Genomic DNA, 19,040 nt, shown 5'->3' on the forward strand with positions numbered 1-19,040 from the left:
CTGGACCAAAATTATCGCATTTTAATTATTTGGATCCAATTTAAATTAAGTAACATATTAAACGATTTATCCTTCTATCAAACACGAATGTTCCCTGGATCAAATGTCCTATTTTAATTATTTAATTACTTTATATTTATTTCTAACGGGTGCAGCGGAGCGCACAGGTACGGCTAGTGATAATAATAATAACAACAATAATAATAATAAATACATGCATATTGAACTCTTCAAAGTCAAATCAGGCAATGAGTGGTCTACAGTGTGCTTTCTTTGCTGCAAATTCGTCGATCACATCCTCATAGTCCAGTTGCTGTGTAATGTCAGAATTCATGGACAGAACAGCAAGACTGCGACAAGGGTGATCATACATAATTCTCGAATATTTTGAGGAGTGAGAAAGAGCGCTCGGCCCAACAATTGGTTGCAGCAGTTGACAAGAATATCTGTATTGCAATTTCTAAATTAGAAAACAGTTCTTGAATGTGGTTTTCAAGCAACACTTTATACAATGTACTTAAAGAGGATACTTTTATTTCATTGCTCTTAATATAGCCTATGTTTTAAAATGAATAATCTCGTCACTCAAAAATTCTTCCAAGTCATCTTTGTAACGCTCCTGCAGTCTTCTAGAAGTAATAGTTCAGTGTTGTTTCGTTCAGGTAAATTACTTAGAGTCTCAAATTTGCAATAAAACTCTTCCAATGCTTTTTTTCAGATGTCAATCTGTCTACAATAACCACAAATACTTTTTAAGGTTATCACGTGAGACACGGTGAGAGAGCATAACATTTAAAAAGTGCTATGATCGTACTGTGACACTATTATTGAAAAACTGTCTAAAAAAAATTCCAAAAGAAAACAACTTTTCAATGGATACCTAGTCATTGTGCTATACCTGGAAACGAGAAAGTTGCAAAACAGGCAACATATTTGCAACCAAGACCTCTTTAAGTGATATCTCTATCCAGTGCCTTTGCTTCAGTAAGGTCTCACTTTATAAACCTATGGATCAGCAATTGGCTCTCTTCTGACAAAGGAAAAATTTTACAGTCCATACAAAGGAAACCAAATGACCTGGAAATGTACAAAAACTTTCCCAGACATGTTCAAACATTTTTAACAAGAGCCAGAACAGGTCACATTGTCACACAATTGTACCTACATTGATTTAACCTTTCTGATAATCCTACTTGTCTGTGGTATAATAATCAAGATGAAGCTCTGAACACATTCTTCTATACTGTTCGTCCATAAACCACAAAAGAAGTAAATTAAAATCATTAGTACCAGTTGCAGAAGAAACAGTCCTGCAGTATATATTGACTACACCTCAACTCTGGCTACTAGCAACAGGCATCTATAATGAACATCGACCAAAACACCCCTCATTTCTCAGTAAAACAAAAACTGAATAGACTAAAATGGACTTGATGTTGTCAGCAAACAGCTGGATACATTAAGAAGATTGATAAATGTGATTTCAGTATTTACCAATTTAACTGGATTCCTCACTGCATTAGTTTGATTCACCACCTAAGTGAAATCCTGGTTGTGTTCTATTAACCTTTTCAGTCACAAATTATGTTCTTTTATTGATTAAAGTTCTCGTTAACACTTTGTTAAAACCATAAAATTTACTTAGTCTTATGTTAAAAAGTGTTAAAATTGTTTAAAAAAAAGGTATATACCTTCAACAGACGGCCCGTTTCAACGCTATATCAGTGTCTCTTGAACCACTGGTGATCTTGACTCTACGATGGTAGGGGCGGGGATGTGTTGTTCCTATGGTGGGGTCGACCTGGTTGGCAAGTTGGTATAGCGCTGGCCTTCTATGCCCAAGGTTGCGGGTTCGATCCCGGGCCAGGTCGATGGCATTTAAGTGTGCTTAAATGCGACAGGCACATGTCAGTAGATTTACTGGCATGTAAAAGAACTCCTGCGGGACAAAATTCCGGCACATCCGGCGACGCTGATATAACCTCTGCAGTTGCGAGCGTCGTTAAATAAAACATAACTTTACTTAACCTATGGTGGGGGCTGGCTGTTTGTGTGTTATGAAGTATTATGACGTCGAATAATGTGTGTGTATTGAACTGCAATTGTGCGTTAAGTATATAATGTGGGTATGCTATTGTATTCTTATATATTTCGTACTGTTCTAGGATGTTTAATTGTGAACTTTTTGGTGTGATGTGTAAAATTTCCATATCTGTTTCTATATCATTGTAGTCTTGATTATTGTTGATAATGTGGTCTGCATAATTTGATGTGATGTAGGGTTTCGTTATAGCTTTAATATGTTCATTATATCTCTTGTGTGAAAGGATCTTCCTGTCTGTCCTATGTAAAAATGTTTTTTTGTTTGGAAAAGTCTAATTGTTTGTTCTTGACTCCTTTTAAGTGTTTGTGAATTGCCCACAGTCTCATTTTTACAGCATGATGCCTGGATTTCCTGATATGAACTGTCCACTTGAGAGGAGAAGGTGACTAAAAGGACATCATTAATTTATTTAGCTACATTTATTACTGAAGAGACTACAATAGAAAAAATGTTATAAAAAGAACCATTTTGAATGTTTTTCACTGAAATTATGTATTTTTTAAAGATGTCATGAAGAATCATTTCACTGAAATTAATTTTATTCGAAATGAAACAGCAGATTTTTTTATTTTGTGTAAAATTACTGAAAATAGTTGCTTTTCTTGTTACACACAAATTTATTTGACAAACTTCTTTTTCTTTTTGTCCCAGCACTGACATGATGAGAGCCTTTTAGTCACCTTGTGCTCTCAAGTGAACAGTTCACATCTGGAAGCAGGGGCGGCCCGTCCTTATGTACTACAGCACAATGATAATTTTTGCTCAAATAATGTATTTGCAATACCATAGCATTTAATCTGACATTTAACAATTTCCCGTGGTTATGTTCATGACGCATTATAGAGTGTTTAGTCTTAGCTCTTCGCTCTTTGGTGCCTCAGGGGGTTCGTTGTGCTACTCAAAACTCTACATGAGAATGTAGACAGTTAATGCGCATGTGCGAAGCTGAAATCACTGCTCTGATTGGCTATTTTTACGCGGGAAAGTGCTGTAGTCAGCTTCAGCACAACACAGCTTGGAGATTGCAAAAGTAAAGCATAACGAAAGAATGCTTGTTTGTGGAAGAACTCGGAACTATGTACAATGTATTTGGTAATTCAAATGTTCGACTGCTGCTGCCATCTACCAGTTTTTTTAGGTTCCTCCTGAATCAGTCAGCAAGCGACGGAAAATGGAATTCGAAAATTGAAGCCAAGGAAGTATGTGACCGTATAATTCAGGAAACTACTCATCGTTTCCAATCTTTAAGCTACCTAGACGCAACAAAATTGTTAAACAGCGAATTTTTTGACAATTTTTTGCATAATTTTCCTGAACGCGAACTTGAAGTTGCTGTCAACAGCTATACTGTACTGAACAAAAGAATGTTAAAGACACAACTTGGAGTTCTATACAGAAGACTCGACTTTCGAAATATAGATGGCTGTTACAATACATAGCCTCCAACAATTCACAGGATCCATTCTGTGAAGTAACTAAGTTGTTAAATATTTTGGTTACAACACCAATGACTACTGCTGAGCCAGAAAGATGTTTTTCTTGCTTGAATCGCATAAAAACGTTTTTAAGGAACACTATGTCCCAGGATCGCCTCACTGCTCTTGCAACACTGTCAATAGAAAAGAGTATAATGTCCAGGATGGAGGGGTTTAACGTTTAACACCAGGGTAATTGACAAGTTCTGCAGTAGGAAGGAACTCCATATTTCGTCACTAGGCGAGTCTCAAATTAAGATAAATACATATAAGTATATACAGTAGGCCGATATAGAGATTGTAGCACACTCATTATTTTGACCACCAGTCGCTACTCTCTGGAAGTCCAGGCATCATGTTGTAAAAATAAGACTGTGGACAATTCACAAAAAAAACTTAAAAGGAATCAAAAACAAACAATTAGACTTTTCTAAACAAGAAACATAATTCGTGACTCTTCAAAATGGTCATCCACTGTTTCGGTTTCATTTGAAAAATCGTGCGAGTTTGAAACCATCTGTTGGTGACATTTTGTGATAGAGAACTATGTCTCTGGAGAGGGCAGTGTGAATATGGCTCGCTCTCAACAACTCATTGTCCATGAAGCGGTATTGAAGTTGCTGTCCTCTGTAGAGGACGCAGTGAATGAAAGGGTTAAATTAACAGCAAAAGATCCCATTTCTCGTAAAATGACAATTGCAACCGAACCTGAACCCCACGAGCTATGTGGTAAGTTTAGAAATGCTAGGAGTATCAGCTTTTATTTTCTAATCCATAATCATAATTGAATTGGTCGGAGCTAAAAGGAACTAAGTCAAAAATGCAGTTTTGGGTTATGCAATAATTTGAACAATGGATGTCACGCGCATAGAACAGTGGAAGAAGGAACTAAGACTTTTAAATACCCCTTTGTCTTCTATAACATAAAAATATAATATTTGTCTTATTAGTGGAATGTTTTTTGCTTCTCCTGAAAAGTTGTGAAAAGTGACTTAGTTCCTTTTAGCTCCGACTGATTCAATTGTATTTCAGTATATGTGTAAGACATCAAGTGTAACACTATTGGATAAAAATGAATTAAACAATTTCGAAGGTATGATTTTAAGGAAAATGTTCCCAGCAATCGAGTTACCAATCACAATAAAGCAAAGAATATTTCAAAAATTATAATAATTTATATCGGAATACCAACACAATTTTCATATTTAAAACATTATGACTCAAATGAATCAACCATTTTATCAGAGTTCTAGAAGAAAGAAAAATTAAAGATAAGTATTTCAAGAATCTCTATCAGGAAGAAGACATTCAGACACATCCTAACTAATAAATACTGAAAATTTAGAAAATTACTTTTAAATTCTCCAAACTACAAACTGAAAAACAGTTTGTCAAACCAGACCGACTTGAAACTGTATTGTGACCTCGGCTTCTATAGCTTATGCTCTGTTATTGACAGATATTGTAGATAGTTTGTTTGGATTATCCCATTTACACCCACACATATGTTAATAATTATGAAAGATTTATAACTCATTAGCTTCTTAACACAAAACAAATCATATATACTAGCATCATGTCTCTTTATATACCGACAACTATAAAATAAACCCAACATTTATAGCTGCATCTTCACAAACTAACATCTGTAATCTTTATAACCTTGTAAAAAGACACACACTTGTACTGTGATTGTAACACTCAAACCATACTTCAGATAAGCCTATGCGAGATATCAGTCTAGTGTAAATTCATACGACACAATGAAATTACTGTGCACAGCAAGATATAATACAGAAGTGTTTTTTCTGGCAGTATATACTGGTGTAGTGTAAGTATGAGCCAGCACTTTTTAGGCGAAGCAGCAACAGTGGCATTATTCTACTGTATTTAAATATACTTTCAACTGCAGAAATGGTTCAGCGTTGAAATTCAATTTGAACGAGAAACATGGGTCAGAAACCAAAGAGAGAAATCTGGAATACAGGTAGCTCAAATGAAATTTCTGAGATCAATTTTAGGACTTACAAGATTAGACCACCAGAGGAATAAAGATATTACAGCAAAATTAAAAGTTAAAAATATAATAACAGAAGTAGGATACAGAGAGAAAGAGAAACAATATGTTGAAAGAATGCAAAATTCTCGTTATCCAAAAACAGCTCTATTGTACAGACCAATAAAACAAAGAGATCGGGAAAGACCACAAACATTATGCCTAAAACCACACACCGATGATCCCTAATAATTTCATCTACATATGGAGTTAATCTTCTCCAAAGAATATTGGACAAAATTTTGTACAACATCAACAAAAGTGATATTCCTCGAAAGTTAGTACAATAATTAGTCCTCCCCCCCCCTTCTTAAAGATGTGTGAGAATAATAATAATAATAAAAAAAAAAAAGGTAAAGGTATCCCCGTAACATGCCATGAAGGCACTTGGGGGGCATGGAGGTAGAGCCCCATGCTTTCCATGACCTCGGCACTAGAATGAGTGGTGTGGTCGGCACCACGCTCTGACCGCCTTTTACCCCCGGGAAAGACCCGGTACTCAATTTTATAGGAGGCTGAGTGAACCTCGGGGCCGTTCTGAAAGTTTGGCAACGAGAAAAAATCCTGTCACCACCTGGGATCGAACCCCGGACCTTCCAGTCCGTAGCCAGCTGCTCTACCAACTGAGCTACCCGGCCTCCCATAATAATAATAATAATAATAATAATAATAATAATAATAATAACACGACAAATTATTTGGTGGGCTCCAGCCCTGCGGGACTATATAAGTTAGCGTTACTGACTGCACTCCATCAAAATGAACGTTACTTAACTAAGTTATAGAATCTGGATCAAAATCATGCTGAAGGCAAAGCATTTCATAAAAAGTAAATTTAACACGTTACATTCAACATAGGAGCAAACTAAGAATAATACATTATTAATCTTTCGTTACCCTTAGGAGCTGTTCGTCCATTATAGTGGACAGCTATAAAGTATTATGGTCATGACGTGATATCATCATCATATCCCTCACGTATTAGACCCTACAGGATCTGTTACGGTCTCATGCCAGCGCTTTCGTGGTCTTCCCAATTTCCTCTTTCCTCTTGGTACACAAGTACGAATCTGTTTAGGCCATCTAGTGCGATCCATCCTTTCGACATGTTTTTCCACTGAAGTCGAAATTGTTGAACAAAATTGGGTTGCAAAGGGTAGTGAAGTTCATTCCATCTATCACCTCTCCTACCTAATTCCCAACCTCACCTTCACGTGGTGCAACCTGTTCCTAAACAGACGAGGCTCTGGGGACCGAGTCACAGCGGTATAACTGTTCCAACACATATGGAGGAAATGCCATATAAACGCCTGTCCAGAAGGCTATTAAGGTAGCAGCCCTACCACTGGACTACTGTGCGACAGGCTTGTAACCTATCCACAGGAACTCTATATTACATTCAAGTCTCATGACGTGATATCACAGTCTACCATATACAGTCGCGAAGCTTGAGGTGTTTTTTTGCAAATCTCGCGATAAAGCGCTCCAAGCGGTTAGCAACTAGAAACAATAGACTGTCCACGGTCGACTTTGAATTTAGAGTGGACTGAGTCGCATTTCCATCGAGTGCTAGGTCGTTGCGTTTTTCACATTGATGCTCGTGAAGAAAAATCCTAACATCTATTTCTTATTTTACTTATATATGCAAAAAGTGGTTAATAAACAGCAGGAGGGAAGACCTAATGACAAAGAATGAAGCATATCTTTATAATAATATAAAGTTTTGCTCTCTTCATTTCGAAAACACACAATTTATGAATAAAACAAAAAAAAAATTAATCTGGAATGCAGTTCCAACTTTATTTGATGTTTTAAATAAACCTGTTCTGTTATTGCCTGCAGCTGAGAAACAAAAGCTTTGCACTAATTCTACGTCTGTATCAGCTGATTCCTTGAATAATTGTACATTTTCAGACAACTTAGGCCTACTTTTTTTTTCAAAGGATATGTTTTTAATTATAGCTGTTAATTTTGTTGTTATTTTTATTTGTTACTTTACTAGAGACGTAGAAAAAGTAAGTCTGTTACAATAAAATTTATTGATCACGTTTTATTTCCAATTCTGGTGTGATTATTATTGCTTAACCTCATCCCACTTTGTTAACTACTACAAGTGCCGGTACACGTAAGTTACTCCCATTAATTCATATTTCCATTATTATTGTTATTATATTATTGTTGTAAAGGGAAATGCAAATTAATATTTATTGGTTTCATAGTTCATTATCGCTATAATCTTGAATGAGTGAAGCAATTATAGTAAATTTCAGTTCGTTTTGCACAAACAAAAATAATATAAACCTATTTCTTGCAGGTATCTTCGAGTGTATGGTGGAATTTAATATACTTCATTAAAATAATAAAAGAACTTTATCCATTTAAAATTTCAATAATGGAAGGAAGGTGCTAATTTTTCCAAAAGAACACGACAACGAAAGTGTAACATATTTTGTCATGTGCTAGGAGAGATCTGTGATGATGAGGCGATAGCAGCGATCCTAGTGGTGGGCAACTACCCATGTTTGCATTTTTACTACATATTGAGCTTCGCGACTGTATATAGTAGACTGTGGTGATATAATGTTATAAATTGTATGTTCTATATAAAATACGTTGATATTCTTTAATTTTATATAACATTAATGACATTGCACTTGATTAAAATAATTTTAAAAAATTTTTTGTGATGTTTTTTTTTTTTTTAAAGGAGCAAAATCATTTCAGCTGCAGTCAACTTAAACCCCATCAGCTTCCATGCGTACCATTACACTGATTGTTTTACACGGGCCCCCCCTCATCCTTTACCACAGGCTCAACTGACTGCAGTGGCTGGAACACGAACCTGCGATCTTATGCACGATATGCTCGCCAGACATATCTTGTGCGCCTTAAACTGCTCGGCTAATGAATCCAACACGAATTTACCCGATTATGCAGGTATACGAACCCCTGGTTAAGAGTTAGACATTTGCATGCAATAATAGTATAAGTCTTCTGGCTTCTAAAGGTTCATATTATCTTCTCAGCTAATCTCTTTTCTTCTCCTCCATTCCCCTTTTCTCTTGCTCTGCCTTCCTCAGTTTCTCCATTTCTGTTTCTCTCTAAATTTAATTTTTATATGAAGACTCTAGAAATTCTGTAAGCTCTTTAACGCGTTAACCAGTAGCCTTTGCACGATTTTTTCGACAAGAAAAAAACTTGACAAATTTTGAGTAGGTAACATCTATCTTAAAACGGAAGTATGGTCTTAGAATCTTCGTACTATGATGCTGAATTTTCATTGTATTAAAGGAGACTAAGTAATTTTCCTTGATTAGGAATTCTTCCTTGATAGGTACATATGTATGGCCTGGGAATTTGTGTTGCCCTTAGCTTTGAGTTCGATGTAGATATATGTAAGTGTTAGGACGGGACTGGTGCACCCTACCAAAAATCCACTGTGAAATACCCTTAAAAGGATCACCAGGAGTCACCCGTATTCAAATGAACTTACATTAATCAAGTATTTAATTAAAAAGTCAATTTAGAAGCTGTTATGGATTAAAATGTTGGTACATTTGTTAAAGTTGTTACTAATAAATATCAGATTTTGAAATATACAATTTAAATACTGTATTATATGAAGCGGTCAGTGGAATAAGGGCTGAAGTCCAAGTTTTGCCGACAATGGTTTTTTGAGTGCAATTTACTCTTAAAGGCAAGGAGCACATTATGCACTATTAAAATGGTCGATATCCATGCCCGTTATCATATTACAGCGGCTTAAAAATTTCAATCCATGGAACAAGATCCGATGTCCGGGACTTTGGATATTATCACAATCTAGTATATACAGTTGCGAAGCTCAATACGTAGTAAATATGCAAACATTAGATAGTTGCTCACCACTAGGATCGCTAATATCGCCTCATTACAGGCAATGCAAAATAGTACCGTCACAGTCTATTGTTTCTAGCACCCTCAAGCTTCGTGACTGTATATAGTAGACTGTAATATTATTGTATTGGCCGTGACTGTATATAGTAGACTGTGATATTATTGTATTGGCCGAGCTATAAGTATGATTCGGAGTGTCTCATAGAGGCTGTAGGTGGAAAAAGTGGTGATTCCAAGTGAATGGATTGAAGAACTTGTTAAATGTCAATTCCAAGTTGTTGAAATGACATACACTGATTTCAAAGGCTTTGATGGGTATTTCACACAGTTTTTCAAGAAAAGCATATCTCAAAATGGTGATGTGTTTCAGGTAACAAAATACAAGATCTTCCAATACCATCATTTGCACAAACATCAGGTAGTGGTCAGTAAATTAATGAGCAGAATGGTCATGAGCAGCTTCCGTCTGCTTAAGAAAAACGTGACTCCCAACCTCAATGTACCACAGCTGTATCACGAACAGTTACCCGTTAAAAGTGCAAAGGTACTGTATGTGATGTATCTAAACTCCTGCAATATCTATCAGAGAATGCAAAGCAGTACTTGCAGAGTGTTAAGGGTGAGGAAGGTAGCAGAACTCAAAATGATGCCAGTGAGTAAGGACAGAAGGCAGTTTCTCATTACATTGAAATAGTTTCTTTATTATAAGTATTATTATTAATCATATTGGTGTCCAGTGGCGGCTTCTCAAGGGGGTTGCAGGTTTGTACACCCCCCAGTAATGTTCCTAATCTCCCGGCTTTGTTACTATTAAATATATATATATATATATATATATATATATATATATATATATATATATATATATGAATGAATGAATGAATGAAAATTGTAATATATATATATATATATATATATATATATTACAATTTTCATTCATGACCATCTGCAGCTAGCGTCTTGTTTTGTACGTCTGCAGGAGCCTTCGAGCCTCTTGGTTTGCAAAGATGTTGAAAACCTATGGAAGGTAGTTTATAGAGATGTTCGGCTAATGCGGGGACAGGGGGTTAGAGGCGTGGTCTACTGCTTTCTCATTGAGAAAGGTTTGTCGCACTCCCTGGCATGGGACACCAACGTCAGTGCAGAAGAAACTAAATTCACTGGGAAAGTATCTGTTTCAACTAGACATTTGTCCGAAGTAATAAGCATGAAAAATGTATTCATTCAGCTTGTGCAACGAACAGTCGCATATTTCGCACATTACTTTCTCAATCTGCATCCATACAAACGGCACAGTACATAAAGGAGCTTGTATTTTGCTTTAAAGTTGTAAGAGTTGTCGTTCTGACAATAAGTGCTGCTATCTCCCGACAGCCTACAAAAGCTGCATTTGAATTTTATGAACGAAAACGTTGGACTTGGTACTTGGCGATGACGATTCTGTGCTCAAATGTTTTTCATGAGGTTAAATCGTAATATAGAGCGCTCCATCCACGACCCCGTCCACTTTTGGACTTTCTGTATAAATAAGTATGCTTGTATTTAGTCATTTTACTTATTAATTGCATATAAATAAGCTTTATATGTATAGCCCTCAGGTATACACGGTTTTAAACTTTAAAGTAAAGTATGTTTAACTCCTCTCCGATATCCATTGTGCACCACCATATTTTCAAGCCACCAGCCGCCACTGTTGGTGTCATATCCTGTTTTTTTCTAAACAATTAGCTTAATGGATATGTGTATTCTGAAAATACAACATATTCAATAAATAAAATTTACTATTTCAGATTACTGTGCTTGTCTTTTACACTTGCGTAGTAAAACACTGTAATAAGAACAGAAGTCCACCACATACCATCCTATTTATTACCCATACTATTAAACACACACGTGAGTGTTCATTATCAGTCAGAGTGGTGCACTATGACCTACAACTGTGCAAATTTTTGTTAGTGTTGGTCTAATGATTTAGGAGATGTGATTTTTTTCGTCTCCTGTAAAATTTACCTCTCTGGACTTCAGTCCTTATTCCACTGACCGATTCATATATTTTCTATAGTCAAGCTTCACCCAATAGATGAATATATAGTTCTTCCCTTTACTATAGAAATCATTTATAAATATAAGTATTTATAGGAAGTGAGAATAGTGACAATGGATTAGGTGTAAGCAGAATAGTGAGAAAGTGAAAGTGAGCGCAAATAAGAATGAGTGAAAATAGTGAGAAAGGGTTAAGAGAAGTGAACAAGTGACAGCAAAAAATTAGTACTAACATTTGAACGTTGGAACAGTAAATGAATAAAAGGTCAAAAAACAAATAGGTCAAATAATTCAATATAATAATTTATAGAGAAAAATTGAAATTGAGATTTTAGTGAAAAGTATTTAGAGGAAAAGAGGGGTGAGAAAGAAGTATATAATATTAGATATATTAGGATTAATGAACAAATAGAGAATAGCAAATGAAATGTAGGAGAAATACTGAAGGGGAGATTGACCAAGTAACAAAAAAGGTACATAGTGTAATTGGGAGTCTTGGTGTAGACGTGTACTGCAAATAATGTGTTATTGTAATAATATGTTAATGGTGGCACCGGATACAGAAATGTGAGGTACAACATTACATGTAAAGAAGTGCTGTGAAGAAATATATATCAATATCAATATAGAAATTATTTTAGAATAATGAATGATATGGCGATATTTCACAATGGAGAAACAGTGAAATGAAAATACCTGATAAAAAAAAACCTTCCTTACAGATATTTTGACATAAAACTCACAGACAACAGTAGAAAACCAGGTCTCTTTGTTGACAACCTGTTTCCTAGTCCACTGAGCTACAGCTGTAACATTCATTTCTTCTTCTTTCAACGATCTTTCATTCAGAAAAAATCCCCAGCTTGTTTGAAATCTAGTATACAGATATGGCAACATACTTTTTTGCTATTTTATTGCATTCACTTTTTCATAGCACAGAATATTACATAACTGCGACTTAACTTTTGAAAAATGTGTGCTGGTCGGAGCTTGGAATTCTAATTTTATACAAGTGTTGTTCTAGATTTCTAGTTAAATAAACATACTGCATAGTATATACATAACTATACGTCATGTACAGTCTGATCTGTTTGGGTATGGATAGGCTAATATTGATTTCTTATTATAATTTCTTCCTGGTTATATTATGATTAAAAGATGGGAGCAAATCCCTTACTATAATAATACCGGACAGCTAGCAGTTCTGTGAGCGAACGACACTGGTGCTGCTACTGAGGCGGCCGGTGTGGAGATACTCCCGAAACAAGCTGTAATCAACTGCAATGTATATTGTTCGTGGCTAGTTAATAGTTTTATTAATTAGTGTTGTGTTAAAATGTCAGGGTGTATGTGCTGTTTATAATTGCTACAAAATTACAGCATTACAAATTGCTCCAAATTGTACTTTCGATTTCCGAGGGATCATAAACCGTGAGTCAACAACATTCTTTAGTAGGCCAAATTCCTTCGTCTTTGTGTTGATAGAAAAATACAAATTAGCTTTTTTATTTAGACCTAATAAATGAATAGAAGTTAAAATGTACGGTATTGGAAATTTTAAGGTTTTATCAAATTAAGTTTTATTGTTGTCCACATGCCTTTACTAATTATTACAAGCATCAGATTACTATCACTTTTATCTTTGCAGTTGTCAGCAATGCGTATATAAAGCATTATTATAAATTAATTCTTAATGTCAGAATTGATTTTCTCTCACTAAACCAAAGAAACAATATGTAACAATTAATTATGGAAAGTAATATGAAGTATGCAATATTTCTCATAATATGCAGCTTTGATATAAGATAATAATTTTACATTAAATACTATTCAATATTTTTTAAGTGTTTCATATAGCCTATTATTCCACATTAGTAACTCACGTTTTAAACAATAGTCGGAATCCGGCTAGGTAAATATTTGTATTTGTGGACGTAATTCCACGCCGCTCCGCTAGATGTCAAGTCTGCGATATTTCGCGTCAATGCTGCTAGTATACAGCTGTCCGGTATTATTATAGTAAGGTATTTGATGGGGTTTCCATATATGACAATCAACAATGCATAATCTGAAAGGGCAAATGAAAATCGTACATGATTAACATGGCTACTACAAATCAACTGCGGGCACAATGTGTTCTTTGGTATGCTAAATTTGAGAGTGTTAAAAGAGTTGAAAGGGAATTTCGACGTGATTATGGTGTGCGTAATGTACCTAAATACGATTCCTTAATGTTGTGGTATGGAATAATTGTAGAAACAGGTTCTGTGTTAAAAAAAAAAAAAACATGCAGGGGGTCGCAGGTGAAATCCAGTATGAGAAGCAGCTATCTCTTGGCTTGACCCCCAAACTCCCCAGATCTAACCCCTCCTGACTTCTTCGTGTGAGGTATTGTTACAGACATTGTCTATTCACAGAAACCCAGGAACATTGATGATCTGAGAGTAAAAATTACTCAAGCTTTTCAACAAATCACCCTTCTTATGTTACAACAGACATGGGCTGAATTTTATCACCGTTATGAGTTGTGCAGGGTACGCAATGGGGGTCATGTTGAGCTCTGAGGAATTTCCCATCTTTCAGTGTTGTATGCACAAAGTTTCAACAAATAAAGTTCAGTAGTAAATGTTTTACGGTGTTTTTATTTTATCCATACCCAAATGGATCACCCTGTTTTATATCAGTCTTACTAATAAACCGTGTATAGTTTTTATACCAGACTTATCCAGAGTTGAGACAGAAAACGTTACTAATAAACCTTGAATAAGCTATGGACGTATAAACAGGCTGTAACTATACAATGGGAATTGCTTTGCAGTAGTTATATACACGAAACCCCTTGTTTAAGCGTTGTATATAGCGAAAAAATGGCCGCCCCTCTAACAGCTGTTCGTATCGACTGTCATTTTATGATGATGGTTACCTTGTAACCACAGAAGAACAAACCAAAGATCATAGAATTATTAGAATAATATTGCTGTAGCTTGTACTCTTTGACCAAAATGTAGTGTGGTAATCGATTAGAGCCAGTTGTACTATCGATATTTAAAACGCCACACTACAGCGCTCTACCGGATGCAATAGAGAACCTCAGATATTCTATTACCTTTCGTAAGGAAGTAATGGCGAAACTATGACGTATCTGTGTAACAGTTATACTGTTATACACGACGTATGTACTGATTATTAGTAAGGAATTTACACACGACTTATAAACGAGCTACTCATTGTATAGGCTAAGTATAAGACAGTTAAACATCTGTATATAGAGTTTTTATTAGTAAGACCGTATATATATATATATATATATATATATATATATATATATATATATATATGTGTATGTATATGTCACACATACTAGTATATTCCTTGTTCAGATACTTATTATGAAGTCCAAAACTGGAAACAGCTACTGAAGTCTAATTCAGTCACAGAGCTTAAAGTAAGAACAGGTACAGAGTTCTAAAAATATCAAACTGAATCCTGAAATAGTCACTTACCTAGATAGATGCACATTTCGAGTAGAACAGCTTTCAAAGACGTCTCTGATATGTCAGCTGCAGGTTGATTCACTCGTACTGTCCATGTAGTTATAAGAGAAGCCTCAATCTGCATTGTACAGCTGTAGAAAAGAAAGAATACGCCACATAGAATGACATTCATTGCCATTTATTCAATTAAGTGTCTCACAATAGGATCACAGACATGTCAGAATTAATACAGTCAATTTACTGAACATATCATTCTGCCTCACATTTGAATCATTTACTAGAGCGTGGCTGGAGACTTCTGTTGTACAGAATCATGCTGATAAATTTTCGAACTAAATTTATGTGTAATTGAATCATTTATTTCAGAGTTTTCAAGAATGTTTGTCCAAACATTTTCGTCCAATACGACATTTCGTCCAAATTTCTATGACCAACACATTTAAGTCCAGTGGAATAAGTCCACAGCATTTTCGTCCAAGAGTAAATTTCGTCCAGAAATTTTTTAGTCCAAAATTATTTAGTCCAATATATATATTGTCCAATCGTGATTTATTTTGGTTATTCAGGTACTAGAAGCACATTTTAAACAGATGCCAACAATATAATACCAAATAATGGAGAACTCAAAAATGGACAGGTGTTACTAGGGAAATGCATACATTAGTTTTACTTAAAATTATCAGATATGGATCCCATACTTCAAAAAGGAACAAACCACTCCTCATAAAAGACGGTTACTGTTATCAACACCACTCTTATAAAAGAATTGAACCATGATAGATTAGCGATGTGAGAATCGATCAACTTGAAATGAAATTACATAGCAACCTGCAGAACTCCGAAGATGGAAATTAAAGGAGGAAATTACGCTTTCTAAGAAATAGCCGCAATGAATGCATGATTTTCGTCCTTTGAAATAACTGAAAATAAATCTTATGTTTTATTTCAGTGATTCTTTTTTCGTAATAAACACAGCTAAGAAAATTTCAAGTAAATAAATTTGGATTAAATCAGGTAAGGACAAAATAAATATAGAACGAAATTTCACATAATACTAAAATGACATGGACGAAAGATTTGTGGACAAAATTTGATGCAGGACAAACATAAAATTAGGACCAAATTACGAATGGACGAAAACGTAATGGACTAACATTCTGCTAACCATTTCAGAAACAACCCCTATCTACTAAAATAGGCAAAACGGAGTTAGGTTTAGATTCATACTGTTCATAGATATACACATTGTTTAGTGCAGAAATACATTATGTGATCTTCACTACACTCCCATTTCATTGTTTTGAAAATCGAGTTTGGTGCAGAAACCCCTGAAACGCCTAAACACTTATTGTTTCTGTTCTAAAATACGTACAGTCATAGGCAGAGTTATGGGGGGAGGGATGGGGGGCACTGTCCCCCCCCCCCAAACTTGCTCTCTCAAAATGATCAGTATGTACTGTGGTATATTAATATTTTCATTTGCACTGTAACAGAAACTCGTAATTGTGTTTTAAATTTCGGACAAGGTCACCTCATTTTATTCTTAATTATTCTTAATTATTAATATAGAATACAGAATACAATATAAAACAGATTCCAGAATATAATCACAACAATAGTACCGTAAACTGGGGTTACTTTGAACACAGAGGAAACTTTGATCATAGAAGAAGGTAAATTATCATAAAATCATTCTCACACCAAATTTACCTCCATCTATAACAAGTGCAGCATGTAGAAACCTAAATATGATTTTCTGAAAAAATGGTCAAAGTTTCCTCTGTGTTCAAAGTAACCCTAGTTTACGGTAATAGAAATAAAATAATACATAAATGTAAAAAAGAGAATACAACAATATTAATAAAATTTGAGGAACCAATGAGCAGTACTCATTTTGTTTTCTCTAAAGTGCAGAGCTCTTTCATGAAAAAGATATCACAAAAGTTTAAAATTTTTTCTGGTTTTAATAATCGTCCATTTATTTATCAGATGTTTAAATTCAAGGGTAATAAATTAATTTATTTTAAAATACATATACTTGTTACATTTTTGCGATCTAATTTATGAAATTGCCTCCATTCTCTCTTGGTAGAATTACGACATACAACGAGAACCTGTAATAGTGAACATTATTCTTGCGGACTCTGTAAGGTGGCTGAACTCTGAGTCAATGTGCTCTCTCCTATAATCGAACTGCCTAAAATCAAAGTGCTTACAATTGAGGCTCCACTGTAATTGGGTCTAACCATAAATGACTAGTTAATGCATGCAACTCTCTAGTTTCGTGTTCCTGCTAAAAATATTTTGTCATCAATATTCCAAACAAAAACGGATATGTTGTGGACAATCAGTGCCTTGGCCTGCTCATTCCTTTGACCTCCATACACTGTGATCAGTTAGAGGCCACCATACATTCAAAATCTGATGACAACATTGGAATACTGAGTCAGCATGTAGAACAAGGATGTCAGCAGATACAGCAGACACCTGGAACATGTGAGAGATTTAAGAAAGTACCTGAAGAGATGTTTAGAAGCTGATTAGAGCCCGTGGTGGCCATTGTGAGACATAAAGTGCAGACAAGCATGCGATTTTTTAAACAGAAAAGTAATTGCAACGAATATTCAAGGTAAGTTAATTAAAGTTGTTAACTCTTTATAATAATATGTTATTGTATTTTGCTGGGTATAGAATATTTTCCTCCAAATGTAAACACTTTGATTTTAGCATATGACATTTTTTATCATAATTTCCAAAAGTGAAATGAGTCACATGTTTATAAGAACATTCTTTATCGTTTCAGGTCTTTTATTTATCCCCCACTTAATAATTTATACATACACAAACTATCATGTTAGATATATATATATATATATATATATATATATATATATATATATATATATATATACACACACACACACACACATACACACAAGATCGTGCTATAAACTTATGTACTCAGATGCTCTTTTTTATTATTTTTTCATCTCTGAGAAAAATGTCTGAATTGAAAATTGGCATTGATATATTCTAACTGAACAAAGGGCTCTTGTCATCCAAAACATGTATTAGACCAGATGGTCTGTTACAGTTTCACATCAGTCCATCTCTTAGCCAGACGACCAACAGATCTTGTTCTATGAGGAGCATACTGCAGGATTTGTTTATGTTCTATCCATTCTTTTGACATGATTTTCCCAGTTTTTCCTTTGACTGTTTACAAATTGTAATACTGTTTCGGTTGTGAGTTCTTTCAGAATATCATCATTCCTTTTGTGGTCCCATTTTGTGACTCCTGCAGTGCATCTCATGAACTTCATCTCGGCAGCAGTTATTCTTTAGGAGTCAGGTGTTTTTATGGTCCAAGGCTAGCATCTATAAGATAAAACTGGTTGGGCAAGAGTTATATAAATTATTTTGTTTCGTGTATTCCTCTGAACTAATGATGGTTTCACAACTAAATTTATTGTGTATGTTTTTATAAATTTTATAATTTTACTTTGTATGTAAAGGTCACATGTAAATGATTAATATCCGAGGTAGTTAAAGTTGTTAACTCTGTCTAATAGTTTGTGTTGTATTTTGCTGGGTATAGAATCTTCTCTTTTCCTTTAAATGCAAACACTTCGATTTTATCATATGAAATTTCCATATCATAATTTTTGGTTATTTTCTCTAAATTATGTAGTAATATTTGGAGGCCACCTTGAGATTGATACCTGGCCCCCGAACAATTTTTCCCTTGAAATTAGCCATCTTCAGAGTTAGCAAATCATACTTGGTCGTCTGCATACAACATAGTGTCCAAACTGAGTCTGTGTGTAATTGGTATATTGTCACGAGTTAGCTGTATCCATTCTTTAACTTCCGGAGTCCTGAGAGTATAGCCCACTATACCATACTTCATACATGATTATGATATAAGATGCATATGCAGAGACCCAAAGTATAGTATAATATACCTGCATTTATGCCCTAACTGTAACCTG

At 34.9% G+C, this 19,040-nt stretch overlaps 1 protein-coding gene across 1 annotated transcript in view; it reads right to left on the reverse strand.

The window, feature by feature from the left end:
- LOC138708925 (trehalase-like) overlaps window positions 1–19,040 on the reverse strand; it is a 409,827-nt gene that overhangs the window by 382,233 nt on the left and 8,554 nt on the right. Inside the window, exon 2 of the mRNA XM_069839286.1 lies at window positions 15,058–15,179. The gene's annotated coding sequence lies outside the window, so the exon portion shown is untranslated. The remainder of the gene's footprint in view (window positions 1–15,057; window positions 15,180–19,040) is intronic.

Source organism: Periplaneta americana, chromosome 11 (genome assembly GCF_040183065.1).
Source record: "Periplaneta americana isolate PAMFEO1 chromosome 11, P.americana_PAMFEO1_priV1, whole genome shotgun sequence".
In the NCBI taxonomy this organism is placed as follows: Eukaryota; Metazoa; Arthropoda; class Insecta; order Blattodea; family Blattidae; genus Periplaneta; species Periplaneta americana.